We start from the raw sequence: 21,046 nt of genomic DNA, 5'->3' as shown, positions 1-21,046 counted from the left end.
CTCAACAACAAAAAGACAGCCAACCCAATTACAAAATGGGAAAAAGACTTGAACAGACACCTACCAGAAGAGGAAATACAAATGGCCAAAAGGCACATGACGAGATGCTCAATGTCCCTGGCCATTAGAGAAATGCAAATCAAAACCACAATGAGATATCATCTCACACCCACCAGAATGGCCATTATCAACAAAACAGAAAATGACAAGTGCTGGAGAGGATGCGGAGAAAGAGGCACATTTATCCACTGTTGGTGGGAATGTCAAATGGTGCAACCACTGTGGAAGGCAGTTTGGCAGTTCCTCAAAAAGCTGAATATAGAATTGCCATACGACCCAGCAATACCATTGCTGGGTATCTACTCAAAGGACTTAAGGGCAAAGACACAAACGGACATTTGCACACCAATGTTTATAGCAGCATTATTTACAATTGCAAAGAGATGGAAACAGCCAAAATGTCCATCAACAGAAGAATGGCTAAACAAACTGTGGTATATACGTACGATGGAATATTATGCAACTTTAAGACAGGATAAACTTATGAAGCATGTAATAACATGGATGGACCTAGAGAACATTATGCTGAGTGAGTCCAGCCAAAAACTAAAGGACAAATACTGTATGGTCCCACTGATGTGAACGGACATTCGAGAATAAACTTGGAATATGTCATTGGTAACAGAGTCCAGCAGGAGTTAGAAACAGGGTAAGATAATGGGTAATTGGAGCTAAAGGGATACAGACTGTGCAACAGGACTAGATACAAAAACTCAAAAATGGACAGCACAGTAATACCTAATTGTAAAGTAACCATGTTAAAACACTGAATGAAGCTGCATCTGAGCTATAGGTTTAATTAGTTTGTTTGTTTGTTTTTGTTTGTTTGTTTGTTTTTTTGTTTGTTTTTTTACTATTATTATTACTTTTATTTCTTTTCTCTATATTAACATTCTATATCTTTTTCTGTTGTGTTGCTAGTTCTTCTAAACCGATGCAAATGTACTAAGAAACGATGATCATGCATCTATGTGATGATGTTAAGAATTACTGATTGCATATGTAGAATGGTATGATTTCTAAATGTTGGGTTAATTTCTTTTTTTTTTCCGTTAATTAATAGAAAAAAAAAAAGAAAGAGAGAATGAACACCCCAAACATCACTATTTTTTTACTTGTCAGATTAGGTAAATCAGTGGGAGGAGTAAACAACAGGTGCTGCCTTATTGCCGACAAAAACATAAATAAATCATACTTTGCTGGAAAGCAGTTTGGTCATTTGTATCAAGAGTTTTAAAAATTGCCCATACTTACTAATGAGGAAATGGACAGTAATTTAGCAATAACTACCAACATATAAAATACACATTTCCCAAGACCCAACAATTCCACTTTCCACTTATAGGAATTTATCCTACAAGCGATGGATTAGTACATCTACAAAATGGGAGACATGTAAGGAAATTCATTACTGCATTGTTCAAATAGTGAAAGTTTGGAAACCTAAACATTTATCAATAGAATTGATTAACTTAATTGCTGCATTCCTTTAAATGAATTCTATGCAATATTTTTAGAAAATGAGGCATCTGTATTTTATATATGGAATGATCATGAAGAACTATTAAGTGAAAAGAGAAAAGCGCAAAAAGTGTGTTCTTTCAGGTGCTATTTTTATATGAAAAAGAGGGATTTTTATTCCCTCCCCCCCACAAGAAAGATACCAAAAAAGAAAAACAGGAGGAAAACCATTGCTGAGAGACAGTAGGAGAGAGGCATTCTCTTCATTGTGCAACCTTTAATACCTCTGGAATTTTGTTCCATGTGTACATATTAGCAATTCAAAATTAAACTTAAAAAAAAACAGATTTACTAAACTCCTTCTCTCGTAATTCTCCTTTTGGGAATCTAGTTTAAGAAAAATATCAGACTTCAGACAAAGATTTAAGCCAAAAGATATTCACAGAAGTCCTATTTTTCTTTGTGAAAAAATGTAGACAATTTAAAAATCCAACAACAGAGGAATAGCTTAGAAAATGATACCTATCATGAAACCATAAAAAGAATGCTGACAAAAATATTTTAACATCATAGGAAAATGCTTATAATATTAAGTTTAAAAAAAAAAAGCAGGACAAAAAATTCTCTATACTGCATGATCTGAGCACTGTCACAACAACAGGCATAAAAATGCTGGAAGGAAACTACCAAAGAGCAAAATATTCGTGGCCTCTGGGGTGGGGCCTTGAATGATTTCTCCCTCTTTATAGCTTTCTATACTTTTCAAGTTTTTGCAAAAGGCATCTATGACATTGACAATTAGAAAATATAAAGTATTTAGGAAAAATAAGAAAAAATGTAGATGCGCAAACCTGTTAATTTAGTAACTCTACTTCTAGAAATAAATCCTACATAAATCCGTGCACAAGTACTCAAGGCATTATTTGTAATAAAACCTTGTAAACAACTTATGCACCTATAGGAGGTGATTGTTTAAATAAGTTAGAGTACATCCATAATATAGAATATTAAGCAGCATTTATAGAGACTGGGATACATCTATTAAAATTGAAAAATCTACCAAATAACTTATTACTGAGGGGAGGAAGCAACTTGCAGAACAACATGGATGTCACGATTGTATTTTAGAAAATCATAATTTTTTCACAGAAAGAAAAGCTGCAACTGTGTTTGTACATGTGTATGGAGGACATTAAACTGTTTACAATAGCTATCTTTGGAATGGAAATAGAGGAAAAGAAAAAAAAAGACTATTCTGTCTCAGTTCAGTGGATTTGGGGTCCTTGTCAAAGATGAATTTATCATACGTTTGGTGGTCTGTCTCCGCATTCTCGATTCAATTCCGTTGGTCAATATTCTCACCTCTGTGCCAGTGCCATGCTCTTTTGACTACTGTGGCTTTATGCTAAGCTTTAGGGTCAGGAAGTGTTAATCCTCCAACTTTGCTCTTTTTTTTTAAGGATATTTTTTACTATTCGGGGCCTCTTTCCCTTCCAAATAGATGTGACAACCAGCTTTCCTAAATCATCAAAATAGGTTGTTGGAATTTTGATTGGTATTTCATTGAATCTGTAGATCACTTTGGGTAGAATTAACATCTTAACGACATTCAACCTTCCTATCCATGAGCATGGAATGTTTTTCCACCTACTTAGATCTTCTCTGATTTAGCAATGTTTTGTAGTTTTTTGTGTCCTGGTCCCTAATATTCATGGTTAATTTCATTCTAGATTCTTGATTCTTTTAGTTGCTACTTTGAATGGAATTTTTCCTTAATTGCCTCCTCAGTTTGGTTATCATCTTTGATTAGAAGCATTACTGATTTTTGTACATTAACCTGTATTTGCCACTTGGCTGAACTTGTTTATTAGCTCAAGTAGGTTTGTCTTAGATTTCTTAGGATTTTCCAAGTGTAGGATTAAGGCATCTACAAATAATGAAAATTTTCCTTCCTCTTTTTCATTTGGATGCCTTTCATTCCTTTCTCCTGCCTGATTGCTCCCACTAGAACTTCTAGTACAACGTTGAATAATAGTGGTGAGAGAGGGTCTCCTTGTCTTGTTCCCATCTTAGGGGGAAAGCTTTCAGTCTCTCTCCACTGAGCACTGTGCTGGCTCTGAGTTTGTCATATATGACCTTTATAATATTGAGGAAGCTTCCTTTGATGCCTATCTTTTGAAGTGTTTTTATTAGAAAAGGGTGTTGAAATTTGTCAAATGCTTTTTCAGCATCATTTGATATGATCATGTGATTTTTTTCCCTTTCAGTTTTTAATGTGCTGTATTACACTGATTGATTTTCTTGTGTTGAAGCACCCTTGGTATAAACCCTACTTGGTCATGATGTATAATCTTTTGTGTCAGGGGATTTGATTCACTAATATTTTGTTGAGAATTTTTTTTATCTATGTTAAGTAGGGAGTCTGGCCTGTAGTTTTCCTTTCTTTTAACATCCTTATCTGGTTTTGGTTTTAAGAGTAAGGTTAGCTTCACAGAATGAGTTAGGTAGTGTTCCTTTTTCCTCAGTTTTTTTTAGAAGAGTTTGAGCAGGATTGGGGTGTTAGTTCCTTTTGGAACGTTTGATAAAATCCCCCTGTGAAGCATATAGCCCTGGGCTTTTCTTTGTGGGAAGATTTTTGATGACTGATTGAATTTCTTTATTTGTACTTGGTTTGCTGAGATCTTCTGTTTCTTCTCAAGTCAGTGTAGGCAGTTTGTGTGTTTCTAGGAATTTGTCCATTTCATGTAAGTTGTCTAGTTTGTTGGTTTATAGTTGTTCATAGTATCCTCTTATGATTTTTTAAATTTCTACTCACCTCCATGGTGCCTGTTGAATAGTTCAAACTCTGTCTCATCATTTCCTTTGTATGTAGTGAATCACTTTAGCTGCTTTCAGGACTTTCTGCTTCTCTTCAGCATTTGATAGGCTGATTAGTATGTGTCTTTCAGTAGGCCTATTTGGATGTCTATTTAGGGTTTGTTGGGATTCTTTGATTTGCATATTTATGTGTTTTATAATGGTTGGGAAGTTTCCTCCCATTATCTCTTCAACTAACTTTCCCAACCGTTTATTCTTCTCTTTTCCTTCTGGAGCACTGACGATTCTTGTATTTTGTGTTCTTTGTGTTGTCAATCATTTCCCTGAAATCTTGTCCCATTTTTTCCATCTTTCTTGCCACTAGCTCTTTTGTGTGTGCAAGTTCAATTGCCCTGTCTTCTAGAACACTCATTCTTCCTTCTGCCTCTTCAAATCTTGTGTTGTGTGTCTCCAGTATATTTTTAATTTGCTCTACAGTGTCTTTGAGCCCTGTGAGACTTGCTATTTTTTAATTTATCCTTTCAAATTCTTCTTTATGCTCTTCCAGTGTCTTCTTGATATGCTTTATGTCCTATGAACATCCTTGATTAGTTGTTCCAAATTCCGTGACCACTCTGGTATTTTAATTTGGACATGTGCTGAGCCATATCTGCCTGAATCTTTACATTTTGTGATTTTCTGTTGCATTTGTGGCATCCAATTATCTTGATAAGGTTGTTTTGCAAGTTGGTTTCCTTCACTTGTCCAAGGTTTTGTATTTGCTTAGGTTTGTGTTGAAGGTCCCTTTTTATAACTATTTTGGCAGTAATACCCTGCCAAACCCAGGCCCAGATCTCCTGGAGGGGTGCAATTGTGCTTGAGGCTTCCCAGCTCAGGTCCCTCTTGAGTCCACTCTTCCCCAGGCCTGTGATGGCAGCTGTGCCAGACAGACCCCATCCAGGGCCACTGACCTTGGTGGCACCAAGAGCCAACCAACCCCGGGACTGGGGTGGACAGTGCATACCTCAGTGGAGAGTCCACTCATGGTGTGATGGGTGTGGTGGCCACAGACTCCTGCTTGGGGTGGCCTTGGGCTGTGGGGCTGGGTGTTCCCGCTGCCCCTGCCTACAGCCAGCCTGACCTGGTGGCTGGTCATGGCCCTGGCATGGCAGCTGGTCCAGGCGCAGGCAGGGTGGGCTTCAGGACCCCCCACCCTGTCCTCAGTGCCAGGCTCAGCTGGGCATCCCAGGCCAAGAGAACCTTCTCCACGGGTTTTGATGCCACCTGGAAAGCAGATCACAAAGTGGTCACCCCAGAGCCAGTAAATGTCCAGCCAAGGGAGGCCCAAGGAGTCCTCCCTGCTGCGGCATTTCCTGAGACCTGGAGGGGGTGCCGTTGTTAAGTACTTTTAAAACCTGACTTTAATAGCTGCCTAAGAGGGCGTAACATTTTACTTTATTCAACCAAGCCCGTCTTTTAATTGGGACATTAAACATTTTCTCCAGTTTTTCTTATGATGAACCCTGCAGGGATGGGCATCCTTGCCTGGCAGGGAAGAAGATTCCGTGAGTTCACTGCACCATGGGCCTTGCTTACTGAGGGGCAGATGGCCTCAGCCAGGGCTCTTTCATGCCAGGAGGCAGCTGGAGGGGTATGTGAGTGTGGGTTCATGAATTTGGTCTTTCCTGGCTTTTCTGGAGACCAGGGGATCTGCCCCAGGGAGGGCAGCCCATGGTGTGTGGGTGGGGATGATAGCATGACCTGGAATTTCAGTTCTGATTCCAGGTGATGTTTCCCAAGCCCCAGAAGAGAAGGCTTCCAGGTGGAGGCAGCAGCCGGACAAAGGCAGGGAGGCTGCAGGAATTAGGAGGTGGAGCCAGTGGTCAGCGCTGGACACTCTGCAGGGGTGGCATGCGGCGAGTCGGCACCTTGGCTGCCTCAGCTGTCACGCTAAGCAGTTTGGACCTTATCAGCTCTTGAAGCAGTGTCTTTCCCTGTAATAATTAGCATTTGTCATGAAGCTCACCATCTAGAAGGAGCTTCCTTTGGTCCCGTGAGTCTCCCAGCCATGCCATGGAAGGACAACAGGTGACATGTCAGTGTGTGACTCACCGGCAGTTGTCCCTTGTTCCTCCCTCAGAGGCTCCTTCTCTCCTGCAGCCCCTTCAGGTGGACGCAGCTCTCCCTCCAGCCTCACACCGCAGCTGTCCTCCTGGGCTTCCCTGCCCACTGCCTGTCCCGCGGCGCCCACCATTGTGGACTGTGGGCCTCTGTCCTCAGGACAGCTCTCCTCCTGGGTGCCGGTCTCCTCTGGGGCCTGGGAGCTGAGCCCCGCAGCCAGCAGGCCCTCCGGTTGCCGCGTGGGCAGACTGTGCACGGGTGGGGCTCCTCCTGTGCTCTTTAGGGTGAGACTCACACGGCCGGCGTGCCAAGCCTCTCTCTGTCCATCGTTCCAGCCTCTCTCTCTGACGGCCGAGCCTTGGTTCTGAGACCCTGCTGAGTGGGGTGAGAGGACCCAGGGTGGCGGGGTGCCCGCGTCAGGCGGGTGCGCCCTTTCTGCCGCCTTCTTGTTCCTGGTGGCCTCCACAGCTGCTTAGAGTGTGACCCGGGCTCCGGCTCCCGACACCGAGCCCTGCTGTGCACAGGGTGGGCGCAGCATCTGGGTGCCTTGCCCTCCAGGCAAGACATCAGGCCTCTTCCAGGTGGGCCTCCAGGTAAGACATCCACACAGGACGACGCACTGCTTCTCAGCATCTGCTCTCTGCCACGTTATCCCAGTCCATCCTCAGAGGGACCCAAGACTTAAATCCTGTGTCCGGCTGAGTCACCGCTCCTCGGGAGGCCTGGGCGTCCTCTTGGCTTCCCGGGCCTCAGTTTCCACACTGAGGCTTCCCCACGGGGGCGCTCACTCAGCAGGCAGTGCCTCCCCCGGCCCCCGCCGTGGGTCCCGCAGGCCCGGGGCTCGGCTCCCGGCAGCTCCCGCCTGCAGCCACACCGAGAGCGGGGAGGGTAGGCGAGGGAGCAGCGAAGAGAAGTGAGACAAGATGGTCCCGAAGGGGCTCCGCTTCCTCTCCATCCCCTCGCTGCAGACCTGGGTGGCGGGACGCCCTGGCTGAGCGCGGCTCTCCTTGCCCTGGTGTCTGGGACGCGGCCACGGGGAAGCCCCGCCTGGACCGGTCACAGCCCCAGTGGCCTCTGTCCCTGGCCTGAGGGCGAGGGGTTGTGGCACTGCCCGCTGACCTGAGCCCCGGCGGGGCCCGTGGTGTCCTTTAAAGGGCAGGGTGGCCAGGTCCGCGGGCGCCTGGTGAGGGCTGACCCGGCCAGTCCGCAGGGGTCCCGGGGCTCGGGGAGGCACTCGCTGCAGAGATGGTCTCGCCTCCCCCTCACTGGGGCTGGTGTCCCCGTCCTAGCTCCATGGCTGCGCATGCGGGAGGCGCCTGCCCACGCGGTGACAGGACCTGGTTTGGGGAGGAACAGAGTTAAAAGGGTGGGAGGAACAAAGGCACGCGCTGAGTGATTTTTTTTAAGAAAAGCAATACTAGTGTACGAGTTTGTTCCCAGCGGAATCTCTTCACCTCTGGGTCTCTGAGTTTTCTGGCGTGTAAGCTGTGGATGACCGCATCCAGCCCACGTGCTGGCGACGGGATCAAGAATGACACTGAATGCGAAGTTTCTCGCCCGATTCCCTTGCCAGCGTTGGGGACGGGTAACTGGCTTGTGGCTGGCATCCAGAGAAAGCCGTCATTCTGGGGGCCTAGGGGTGGGGAGGAGGGGCAGCTCAGCAGCCCGCTAATGGTAAGAGTGGAGGACGCACAGCTCAGGGCCCAGGAGGCAGCACCTGCCTGCAGAGAAGCCACTGGGAGCTGGGAGAAGGTAGCCGGCGTCCCCACCGTCTGCACTGCAGTAGAAGTGGCACAATGCCACGCAGGACGTCCGCAGGACGCCCGCAGGATGCCATCCAGGACGGACTCCCTTAGGAAGGAGATGAGCATGAGGGCTTCTCACCAGCTGGCACCCAGGTCAGACTTGGGGGGGGCGGCCCTAGCCACAGCATGCGGCTCTGCGTCGCAGTAACACTTGGGGAGCTGGAAGTTTCCCCAGTCACACTTCAGGGCTTTGCCATCCTCTGCTGAGAATGTTTTCCTCACCTCCTCGTACTTGCCTGGTGGCTGCCCACTCACCCAACATCGTTTCAGATTCTGTGCAAACTTCTCCTCCTCTCCGAAGCCTTGCAGGAAAGGTTAGGAATGTCTCCCCCAGCCTCCCACAGCTCCTGCATGCTTCCTCTAAGGCTCTTTTCTGAGATTGCATCGCAGTTCCTTTCCCTCTGGTCCCTATGCCCACAGGGCCCTGGTATGTGCCAGCTTTCTCCCAAAAAATGACCCCTAATTTCCAGGCACTGCAAATTTCTCTCAGCTTCCAAATTACCCCACACTGCCCAGCTCCTCCAGCTGTAATCCCACTAAGCTTCCCTGGGGAGTGCTCATGCTTTGAGACCATGTCCACATGCCTCCTCTAGGAAGCCTTCCCTGGCTTCTCCATGCAGAGCCCTCAGGGTGCAGCCTATGGCGGCTTGCTCGGCACATCCTCACCCATAGCATGTGGCATCATGACTCTCTTTGGCCTTTGAGATGAGTGTTCATCCAGGGGCGCGGCTTGGGTGGTGAGGTGTCCACTGTAGGACAGGAACCAAGCCTCCCTCAGAGGCTCCTTCTCTCCTGCAGCCCCTTCATGTGGACGCAGCTCTCCCTGCAGCCTCACACTGCAGCTGTCCGTGGAACTCCAGGTCCCTGTCCCTTGACCCCTCAGCAGGGGCTGTTGGAAGCTGTGACAACCACTTCTCCCACCCTCTGATTCTCTTCACTGTAGCGTTTGCTGGTGTGGAGACTTTCCCTTCACCCAAAGTCCTGCTGTTCTTCTCAGAGTCTCACTGTCACCGGACTCCTTGGCCTCTCTGCAGAGTGGAATGCTTGTTAGCTTCAGGGATTTGGGGGTGGAAAAACCTGGATCCAAATCCCATCTCAGAAATGTCCTAACTGAGCATGGCACTCTGCCTCTCAGAGCAACAGCTGTTTCCCTGTAAATTGGAGAAACTATTAAGACCCACATGGCCCTGTTGTGAGGCTTAAATTAGATGATGCATGGGAAATCCTCAACTCGTCACAAGGCAGACAGTGAAGGGAAACCAAACGGAGCTGTCACATGGTCGATTTCTTATGACCCTGGCTCCAGCACTTTCACCTCTGATTCCCTTCCCATTTCCTCTCCCATGCCATCACTTGCCCTCTGCCCTTCACCTTAACCCTGACCTGGGAACACTCTATGTTGGCAAGTATAAGGTCAGACCTGGTCTTCTGACCACGTCCAACCTTCAGCTTCCTCTCCCCACCCCCACTCTCTTACTGCATCTCTTTTTATTTAACTTCACAGACACTTCCCATCGCCAGCACCCTCAGGTCTCCCTGAAACAGCTTCCTTTGATTGTCCTTACTTCCTGGCCCCTGCCTTCCACCCAGACCTGATAAAGCCCCTCTGGGGTCCAAGCCCTTTCTGGACCTCATATGGTGCTGTGCTGAGGTTCCCTTCCCTCTCTTCTCCTCTACCACTCCATGAACTGATCCCAACTCTTCCTCCCTGGGTAATCACATCTCCTTTCTACTTTTCATCGCAAGACCTTCTGTGGCTGCAGCCCTCTCCCACTTCTAAGCCCACCCGTCTGTCCTTCACTTCCATCCTATCCTAGGAGACAGAGCTGTCCCCTGGCCTGAGGCCCTTGGTGTCGCTGCTTCCTCCTGCTGCAGTCTGGGGCCTCCCTCCACTCGCTTCTCCTTCCCTCCCCATGTGCAGGTGCATCCTTCCTGCTCCTGTCCCTGCAGTGTATAACTGGGCTCAAGTGGTTTCAATCCTGGAAAACATCCCTCCTTTCATCGCAGGGATGCCTCGGCATCTCCACCTCTCCACTGAGCAGCCGAGTCAATAACCAGAATTCTCTCAACAAAGACATCGTCAGGTCTGCAGTGATTTTACAGGTGAGTTCAACGTTCAAGAAAGAGAAAATGCCAGTGGTGTACACAATAGTCCAAAGAAGTGAAAAAGATGAGAGACTGCACAACTTATTTAAGGGAGAAGTATAACCTTGATTTGACAACCAAACAAGGTGGTAGAGTAAAGGAAAATTACATTCCAATTTCACTCATAGGCATAATGAGAAAATTCTAAATAAAACATTGGCAGTCTGAATAGAACAGTGTATGAAAAAAGATGGTACATTGTGACTGCTTGGGTTTTTTTCCAGGAAGTCAGATTTGCGTCAGCATTGTGGAAAGCATTAGAGTAATATACTGCATTAACAGAAGTGAGGAGGGAAATCACTTCATCATCTTAATTAATGCAGAAAAGAACATTTGATAAAATTCCAACAGCCATTTATTATAAAAGTTAATATAAGAATAAAAGGAAACATCCTTATACTGATAATTGATGAGAATCTCCAAATAAAATAATGGCAATTTTGTGCCCAATTCCGATTTATTGAAAAAGCGATATCAAGACAGAAACACTCACTGTTGTTGACTCTTCTATTTGTGCAGGAGAGACAGGGAAATATGACATGAGAAAGAATTTGTATGAAATATTGGAAGAATTACAATTTATCATTTTTCACAGATGATATAACTATCTACTTAAGGAATCAAACTACTCTATGGAAAAATTATTAGAATTAGTAGGAGATTATAGGAATGTGGTAACTAGGAGGCAAAGTTACAGCCAGTTCCATTTCTGTATACTAACAACAGAAGATGATTATTAAAGGAACTCCTTTCAAAAAGCAGCACAACAATGTAATTGGTGAGTAGGTTTGAGAAAACATTTGGAGGTCATTTACACAGAAAAATTATGAGATCTTATTGTATTGAAGAAGACCTAAATCAAGAAGACCTAAATTTAGTCATTTTCATAAATATATGTCAGTTGCCTAAACACTGCTCTGTAGATGTGATGCAGCACCCTTCAGTGGCTCAGCTGGTAGAGCCTAGCACTGTAGGTCTGATGCAAATCCAGCTGACGAAACTTAAATGGTGTTATCACTGAACTTCACAAAGTCCACCTGAAAATTCAGTGGAAGGGAAAATGACCAAGTTGGACTGATATAACCCCAAAGAAGACCCAAGTGTGTGGTGTCCCTACTAAATAGCAAGATTCATTGTAAAACGGCAGTAAAACCGCAGTGTGGCAGTGGTAAGAGACAAGAGGTGGCAATGAAGTGAAAGAAGGCCCAGGGCTCCCCACCCTTGGGGCCCCGGATGAGTGTCGGCAGAGCAGCTGTGGGGGCAGCAATGCACAGTGTGGGAAATTCCACACAATACAGAGCAGCAAAAAACAAAGAGGTGCAATTTAGAAAACAACCTGATGGCATCTTAATGGCCCCAGGATGGAGAAGTATTCCTAAAGAACACGATCAAGGAGCAAAGAGAAAAAGGAATAAGTTTGACATTAACACAAGGGAATTCTATTCATCAAAATGAGCTCATGGAGCTATAGAAAAATAAGCTCAAGGGTGAGAAGATGTTTAAACACGTGAAACTTAAAAAGTACTATGTATATATCGATAACTACAAATCTCTAAAATCATAATCCAGGACAAGCATTTTGAGGAACAGGAAACGTCAGTGACCAAGGAGGAAAGGTAAAGGTCTGCACCTGAGTAGGAGCACAAACATGCACGCTGAAACCATCTCAAAACGAGAGGCCGTTTCCCCGTCAGACGGGCACAGTTAGAGCTGGAGGTGCCAGGTGTGTGCAGCCCTGGGCACGCGTGCTCCTGACGACACGAATGTAAGATGATAGAAGTATTTTGGAAAATAACGTGGTAGTTGAGTAAACTGGACCATGTGCATATCCCACAACTCAGATTTGGCCTTCCTAAGTATATCCCAAAATAAAGTGGGCATAAGTATGCTGGGAGGACATATATAAGTGTGCAATCATAACATCTCCGTTGGACATAGCACATGCACACACATGGAGAAAACAACCAGAATATCCTTCAATTGTAGAAGTCTGCTTTATTCGCTTGTTGTGGATACTATGCAGCCATAGAGATGAATGAATTTAAAGGCAGTGACACTGGACTCCCACAGACATGTTGTAGGGGGGATCAGGTCTCAGAAGAATACACGGGGTTTAATTAAGTACATGCAGGGATGGAAGAACCAAGGTGGGTGAGAAGGCGCTGTGTCTGAGGACGCGGCCAGCGCGTAGGAGCAGGCGATGGCACAAAGGGGCAGTGGTGCCCGCGGCCTGCCCCCTGCTAGGCTCCTGCACTCTTGGGGGCCCCGAGACCACCCACAAGGCAGAGACCCTGCTGCAAGGGAGGGAGCGGAGTTCAGAGGAAGGGTGGTCTTACGGACTGCACACGCGAGGCTGAGGAATGTGCATGTGCAGGCTCAGGATGAATTCTTCTCCGCCTGGAACCCACCAGGGACAGGCCTTGGAACTGGGCCTGGAGCTTCTGCAGATGGAAACCATATCAAAGTCCCCAAGTTCGAGTATGAGAAGTGAGCACACCCTGCCAACTCCCAAGGCTGTGTCCTTATGAAAGGAAAAGTTTGTCTCCAAAGTACTGAAGTATTTAATTTAGTGATTCACCGACTTACAATGATGGAAGTGATTACATATATATGATGAGTATATATGTGTGTGTGCATGTATATACGTCATCTTTTATTGAGTTAAAAAGCAGTGAAATTATTTTATAGCAGTGCATCTATTTGTGATATCATCATGCTCACTATCAACTCGCTACCTCTTTTTTTTAAGTTGCTGACATTCTGAAGGACACAGATGATTTATTTGCTATCAACCAATTTTTTTCTGTAGAGAATGAACCTTTCCTCTCTGGTGAGACAATGGGATAAGCAAAGCTGGATCTTGTGCCTGGAATTTCGTTCCTCGTTCCACGCGGCTTAGCTAGGCTGTGCGGAGTGCAGGTCCCAGCGCAGACTGTGGCGGGATCCTTCCAACTGGGGAGGTCCCTGAGCCAGTGGGCTCCCCCTCCTCCCTGGAAGACGTTAGTGCTAAAGCCTGCTTCATGCTGGGGCCGTGTGAGCGGCCGGATGAGTCGTGTGCGCATTGGAGCTCTGTGCTTCTCCATGCTTTGTTCTATGGACAGACAGATGCTGAAATCTCTGCGACATGAATGAAGAGTGAATTTTCTCCCCACTGTGGCTGGAGTGGACAGGCCAGTGCCACTGGGTGCATCAGAGGCCACTCGGTCGTTTGTCCTAACCCTCTTACAGATGTGTCATTACGCTCTTCTCTTTGGATTTAATTTCCTTTTTGTTTTCAGATGCACAGAGAGAAGAGATGGTATGTGTGTGTGTATGTGTGTGTGCGTGCGCATGTGTGTGTGCGTGCCCACCCTCATCATGCCCACTTACTTCCTCCTCTGGAACTGACTCGTCGCCTCTTCTCTGCCCACTGGGAGAACACCAAGGACCAGGACAAGGGGGCTGGGCGATGCCCTCCGAGGCTGCACGGCTGGATTTAAACAGGGGCCATGACACGGCCTCCCCGTGGGCCAGGTCGTGCATCCCAGCACTCGATGCTGAGGTCACCCAGCAGAGAGGACACTGGTGTGCAGGCAGGACCCCATCATGCACAGAGCCAGGCAGGGGAACAAATTAGGTCACTTAGATTCTAGCACGCGTGTGCCTTCCTCAAGAACTCTGCTGACCGCGTGGTCGGGGGAGGGTAGATGGAAGATTATCCATTTTTAGAATGTGCAGCCAGAATATACTAATGTGTCATTTATATTGATTTTTTTTAGAAAGGAAAAGGCTGAGCATCCCCTTTGCTTGCTCTGAGGATTGACCTGTTACCCCAGCTCAGTCCACGTTTCCAGTGGCTTCTGTGCTGCCTGACCACAACGGACTGACACGTCCCGAACCATAGTATGACCGGGAATTGGTGTGGCCCCTTTTCAGTGCAATGGGAAATGCTACCGATTACCTGTGCCGAGCTAATTGAATTGAGATTATATAAGAGCTTCAGCCAAACCCACTGCAGTAGGTTGGATTATGTGCCTCAGTTTCAACATGTTCTTAATCGAAATGCACATTCCTCAGGTGTGAGCACAATGCAAGCAGGGTCTCTTGAAAATATCATTTTAAGTTAAGATGTGGCCCAACTGAAGGTGGTTGGGCCTTAATCATTAAGCATTAATGACAAAGCATTACAGGAGGTCTCATAAAGAGAAGGAAACCAGAGGCCAGAGCCAGGGAAAGGAGCCGAAAGTCAATGGAACAGGAAGAGAGAGGAGAGGACGACACTGCATGCCAGGAAAGCTAAGGACCTTGGTGGTGCTGGCAGGAGAACGCGGCCACCCGAGGGAGCAGGCCTTCCGCCTCTGAGACCGAGACAACCCATCCCCATTACTGCACTGCCCTATCCGGCATATGGTATTTGATAGCAGCCTAGTGAGGGGAGACACCGATCCTCTCAAATTGGACAACTGGCCTACAAAGACCCATCTATCTGAAAGAACCATGGAAATGTTATGTGCAGTGAAATAAGCAATAAGAACAAAATTGCATGATATCACTTATAATAGGGGGCTACAAATAGAAAACTCACAGAGCTAGAAAGCAGATTAGAGGTTCCTGGAGGAATGGGGGGAGAAGGGCAGGAGAAGTGTTCATTAAAATAAAAAATAAAGGGCGGGCCACGGTGGCTCAGCAGGCAGTGTTCTCGCCTGCCATGCCTGCTGGAGACCCGGGTTTGATTCCTGGTGCCACCCTTGCAAGAATTAAAAAAAAAACAAAAAAAAAAACCTATAAATTTTCTTAAAAGAACCACTGAAAAAAGATACACATAGATTAAAGATGCACATATAATGGAAACACACATGAAGAAGAAGAAACGGCAGAGCTAAGAGAAATCTTTCGCTAATTTGATCTTTAAATAAGAGCAAAGTTTACGTAGTCATTTCTAACACACATTGGTCAACATTTTAAAAAACTGTCAGTAATTTTATTTGAGCCTGGGTTTTCATTCACTCATTCCCTAGAAAGTGTCCTCAAACTTATTTTGGGGCTTGGTTTCCTGGGTTAGAGTGACAAAGCAGCCTTGATTTCGTAAAGGTGAATCTGGTGTTTATAGCACAGGGCTTACGGGGGCAGTGCTGGACTCAGTTCAGAAACTGCCCTGGCATTTCAGATAAGCAAAGTCACAATAGGGGAGGGGTGACAGGAAAGAAGGCAAAACTGATAAAACCACGGCTCCTCCAAAATAACTCGTATTCTTCATGTCTTCTCATCATCTTCCAATAACAGCTCGCACTTCATAGCCCTTACTTTGTGTGAGGCTTGTTCTGAGGGCATTGAATGTTTTAACTAATAAAATTTCCACCACAAACTTATAAGGTATATTTTTTCGTGACCCCCTTTGTACAGGTGGGGAAACTGAGATGCAATCAGGTTAACTGACCTCTCCAAGGCACAGACCGGCAAGAAGTGCCAAAGCCAGATTTCAAGGCAGAACCAGCCGGGCTGGGCGCACTCTGCTACCAGCACAAAGTGCAGCTCCTGTCTTGGGGGTCTCCTTCCTCCTGAACCCCCCTAAACATGGGGGCTTAGGCAGTACCGCCCTCCCAGGAGCGAACACATAATCTAATCACTATTTCATGACAGTTACCTCTTGCTGCCACAGGATGTCACCATCCAAGATTCGCCTTCTGCAGCACTGCAGGGAAGCGCTGGTGCACGCTCTCTGCTGCATGCTGCTCGTGGCCCAGTGCACAGTGCATGCTGCATGCTGCCCGCTGCTTGCTGCATGCTGTCCGCTGCATGATCCTTGCTGTCTGGTGCACGCTGCTCATTGCCCGCTGCTCACTGCCCATTGCCTGCTGCTCGCTGCCCACTGCACACTGCACGCAGCACGGTGCATGCTCCCCGCTGCTTGCTGCATGCTGCACGCTACATACTGCATGGTGCATGTTGCCTGGTGCACGTTGCCCGCTGCATGCTGTACACTGCTCACTGCTCGCCCCGATGTGACTTGAGCCCCAGGACTTCTTGCAGGAGGGCAGCCTTCCACACCTGCCCCAGAACCAGTGTCCAGCTACCTCCCCTGGAGCTGCATGCCTCCAAACAACAAGCTTACAATGACACCCGTTTCCCTTCCTACAGTGCCACTCACACCCTCCCGTTAAAGATGAAAAAAATCCAGTGGAGCCCCTGTTATAGAAATAGACTTTGAGAGCCATTTATAGGACGGAATCAACAGAGATTGGTACTTAGCTAGATGCACGGAGACGAGGGCAGGGAGAAAGGGAGAGGTCAGGTACAGAAGCCGAAGGTGATGCTGGATTTCTAGCTCGTGTCATGAGAGGGACAGTGGGCTTACAGGACGATTCTGCTCTTGACTTTGTTCCCCCCAGGCTTCCCTTCTAGAAACCCCCAAGTCCCTGGCTGTTCAGCACCTCCAACCCTCTGGGCTGCGATTGGACCTGTTTGCAGTCAGGTATTGGCACTGGGTGAGCAGATGTCCAGAAGGTGTCACTGCAGCTGGACATGTGTCATGGGGCCAGAGTGGACTGGTGACTCTCATGGTGGGAGACCTGGGTCCTGACATGGAAATGGTGCCTGCGCAGCACCCTGGGCTGGCTCCTGGCCTCCTGCCTGCCTGCCCCCAGCACGAGCAGGGGCTGGAGGGGAAGACCTCACAGCCCTAATCTAACTGACACCTGGGGAAGAGGGGGGAGGAGGAGCAGGTCTGGGGGAAATGTCCATTTGGGACATGCTGTATTTGAGGCCATTTCAAGGTTCACTGAGTTCCAGTCACAGACGTCAATAACAAAACATAGGTATATGCACATGTGTATTACTGTACAGCCATACAGCTACATCTATGCACCGCTACCATACATACATACATATGTATTCATATACGCACATGCACTCAAATACGTATGGGTGTTAATTTATTTATTTGGGGGTTAAAACATTAACATCCTTTTATGGTAGTGGACATTGAGGAGTCTGGCTTCCACCCAGACTCTGTCAACCCAGTTGTCCCAGTGAACCCCACTCCCATAGCTGATATCCACATTTAAAAGTTTCTTAAATGGCCTTCAAGTACATTTTTATGTCAATACAAGAAAATGGAAGTATACATTTGTATCTTCCCTCTTCTTTCACTAGGATTATCTTATTGTAAGCACTACTCTTCCTTTGCTTTTCACTTTACACCACATCCTGGAGATATGTATCAGGACAGTTAAAACAGACACGTGCCGACAAAAAGAAACCTTGCGCTTCCAGCATGGCTGCACTGCTGGGGACTCGTAAATGCTGACGGAAACACTGTCAAAATTGCATTGACTTTCAAAAATGAGGTTGAATGCAATACAATGTCTAGCAAATTCAATGTCATATGATTTTGAATTTTTAGGATAACAATTTTAAAAGAAAGACATCCATTTTTTCCTCTATGGGGAAAGGAAATAAATGTGCATTTATTTGCCCTTCCCCGAAGATTTCCTGAGGATGTGCATTGGCCGCTGGGTGCTAAGAGAGCAGGTCTTCACCCCGAGGGGCCGCGGCGGGACAGCCTCTGATACTCCTTCCTCTGCCTCAGAAGGATAATCTCCAGGATCCTCGCTGGATCTTGGTTCTTCTTCGAGGCTCAGCTTTAACGTCTTCTCCAGGTGCTTGTTCTGATCCCCACCCCCCACCCCGCCCCGCGCGCACACTGGCCGGCCGCCTGCACGCGCACGCGCGGACTGGAAGCGCTCGGCCACCTGCACGTCCCAGCGGGCCGGGATTGCTGTCCCGCTGACGGACCCGCCACGGGGCTGCGAAGTCCGGCAACTCGAGGCCCCGCTGAGCTCCTCTCGGGCCTGAACTCCTACTCCGGGGGCGCCACGAGCCCTTCCTGAGGAGGTCACGGTGAGGGCTAAAGCGCCTGGCACAGAGGCCTGCTCCGGCCCTCTGCGTCTTTTCTCCCGGCTGGACCCGATTCCACGCGCGGGGAGGGCCCCGCAGGAAGCGCGCTGGTGGCAGACGGCCGCTCCCGGCTGTGGGTTGCGGGGAGCGTAGGGCCCCAAACCCAGCGGCCCGCGTCGCCGGGGCGCCTCTCCAAGCGCAGCGGGGGCGGGCGGGGTCTGGCCGGCGCACTGGCAATGGCCCGGCCCCGGGGCTCCGGCGCAGCCTGGCTGCCAAGAGGGTCCCGCGCTGCGGGAGCGCGCGGCGGGGACGGCGGGGCGGGCTCTCCGGGCGGCGAGGGCGCGCGGCGCTGGGTTCTGGCCCGCGCGTCCCGGCGGGGGCGGGAGCGCGCGGGGGCGCGGGCGGGGAGCCGGCCCCGGAGGCTCGGGCGCCCGGGCAGTCCTCGCCGGCGCAGCGCCTTCGCCTCCTCCCGGACCTCGCGGGGCCGTCCTGGGGCCGGGCCGGGCAGCTGTTGAGTCGCGAGGGGCAGCTGCGGAGCCCATAACCATAGCAACCGCCTCAGCCCCGCGGCGGCGAGGGCGCAGCCTCGCTCCTCCTCCCAGGGCGCGCGGCCGGGACCCAGACCCGCTGGCAGGTGCCCCGGGCTCGGCGACCCGCCCACCGCCGTGGCGAGGGGACGCGGCCGGAGGGTGGACAGAGACCTGCGAGGGACCCGGAGCCTGGGCCCGGGAGGTGAGAGGGAGCCCCGCGCGGGGGCGGCCAGTGGGAGCGCTCGGGGGTCGGCGGCGGCAAAACTCTCTCCTGGGTGGCGGTGACGCGTCTGCGCGCGTGGCTGCTCGTTAGGTGGCCCGCGATTCCTTAGCAGGGATTCCGCCTGGAAAGGTGGCTTCTCTCCCGCGGTCTCCTGCCTCCCTGCCCTGCAGCCTGCCACACGTTCGGGGGCCTCTCTGGAGAGGCGGGAAACACTGGGTTAATGAGGGGTCGCCGCCAAGTCCCACCTGGAAAACCCACGTCCGGACCCTGCTCGGAACACGTCCCCACCCGGGAAAGCAGCTGGGGCTGGGTCAGCCGCAGGGGCGCGGAGGCGGGGGCCGCGGGGGGGATCCTCGCGAACAGGTTGACTTCCATCCATTCCTCCCGTGTCTGGGGATGGGGGGCACTGCAGCTCGGCCGTGACACAGGGACGAGAGAGCGCCAAACTGTGGTCTGTAAACTCACCTTCAAGCCCAGCAAATGGAGGGGAGATGCAGACAGTGGGAGAGTTGTTTCTAGGGCGCTCCTTGGAGTTTATCATTTTGCCGTGGGCCACAGAGGTGGGGTGGGCATAGAAATACAATTTTTAACCAGTAATCAGGACTGCCTCCTCCCACCTCAGTTCACTGCCTCCCCCCCCCCCCCCACTGTTCGCTGCAAAACGTGGATACACAGGGCATTGTGACCCCTTTTGCCTCCCCCACCCCCAGGGCTCCAGCCTCTGGCCGGCCCTCCCCCATTGGAGACAGCTGGAGAAATGGCACTTCAGCCTCCCTTTGCGCTAGAGGAAATTGTTTTCAGGTTGAGATGCTTTTGGGACTGCAGCCGTGCTGGGCTGTCCCCCAGTGGTCTGCAGGCAGGCCAGGCAGGGCCGGGGCTCAGACTGTCCCAGCCAGTCCAGCTGGGCCCAGGACCAGGGGACCCTAGAGTAGGGAGACTCTGCTAAGACCCCAATTTGGGTCTGAAAGCTCTGCCTCTGGGGAAGTGCGTCTCTGGGTGTCTTCCAGGATGGGCAGCCCCACCTTCTAAAGCGTCCAACTTTACCCCTGACCTCGGGAGCACTGATGAGTCCCAGTTCAAAGGCTGTGCTCTTTAATTGGGCTTTTAAATTATGCTGTAGTTATGTTGCCTGAGAGGATGTGATTCGACCAGCATTCATCTGGGATTCATGTCATAAAAAGGATGAAATAATTGTATTCTAGGCAGATGGTAAGGTGTAGAGAGAAGGGGACAGGATTGGGGAGTCAGAAAGCATGCATTTAAGCTCTGATTTTAGCTTACAGTTGCTGTGTGACCTCGAGTCACTACACCTCTTGAAGACGTCGTTCTCTCATCTGTAAAATGGGGATGCCAACAATTTCTGCAGTTTTCCAGGCTCGTCATTGAAAGGAATGATGGAGAGAATGGATGGGTAAGAGCTTTTTAAAACTTGATGCATCGTGCAAATATAAGGAACCATCATTTTCTAAAGAAAGTCCTTTCTGTAGATCAGCAAATCATTAAACAGACATCAGCTAGGAGGGGAGGTAGAAATGTTTACCAGTGACTCACAATCCAAACGTTGCAGTCTGATCCAAGATACACTCAGGGAAATGTAAAGAGGGCTTTATCAGCGGGAGACACAACATGCTGTCCACCCTTGCTTACTGTGGTGAATGTCAAGGACATTGCCATGAAATGCAGGACTCATCGGTCGGAAAACACAGGTCTGCTCGCCACAGGGTGGGTCTCAGCGTTTATAGTGTGAACGTAGCAGGGACACGTTTAAATGCTGGTAGTGAGCTGCTTGTGGGCACACTCCACCTTCACCCATCTCTGCTCTATGAAGCCAGATGTATACTGAACGTTTGCTTAACTAGACAGAAATTTACTCAATGTTTACAGGTTGATTTAATTGCCAAAGAACCGTAATTTCTGAAAAGGCCAAAGATTGAGTTATAGTTTTATCTGTTTTTTATATCCTTGCGTTTGCTGGTCTCTCTGCTTGGAATGACCACTTCTTACTTCCCACTTCCCTTCAAATGCCCCTT

At 48.9% G+C, this 21,046-nt stretch overlaps 1 protein-coding gene across 10 annotated transcripts in view; it reads left to right on the top strand.

Moving 5' to 3' along the window:
* The first annotated feature begins 18,113 nt into the window (after positions 1–18,113).
* The window catches only part of FAM135B (family with sequence similarity 135 member B), a 260,070-nt gene continuing 257,137 nt past the window's right edge, over positions 18,114–21,046 (top strand). For 6 of the 10 annotated variants that reach the window (XM_077167761.1, XM_077167751.1, XM_077167762.1 and 3 more), the window contains exons 1-2: positions 19,714–19,817; positions 20,293–20,427. The gene's annotated coding sequence lies outside the window, so the exon portion shown is untranslated. Of the gene's footprint in view, positions 18,267–18,872; positions 18,996–19,713; positions 19,818–20,292; positions 20,428–21,046 lie in introns of those variants that run through there. The other 4 variants (XM_077167756.1, XM_077167755.1, XM_077167760.1 and 1 more) reach the window with 4 other exon arrangements.

This window comes from Tamandua tetradactyla, chromosome 6, assembly GCF_023851605.1.
Source record: "Tamandua tetradactyla isolate mTamTet1 chromosome 6, mTamTet1.pri, whole genome shotgun sequence".
NCBI classification, from domain to species: domain Eukaryota; kingdom Metazoa; phylum Chordata; class Mammalia; order Pilosa; family Myrmecophagidae; genus Tamandua; species Tamandua tetradactyla.
This window is presented reverse-complemented; position numbering and strand designations above follow the sequence as displayed.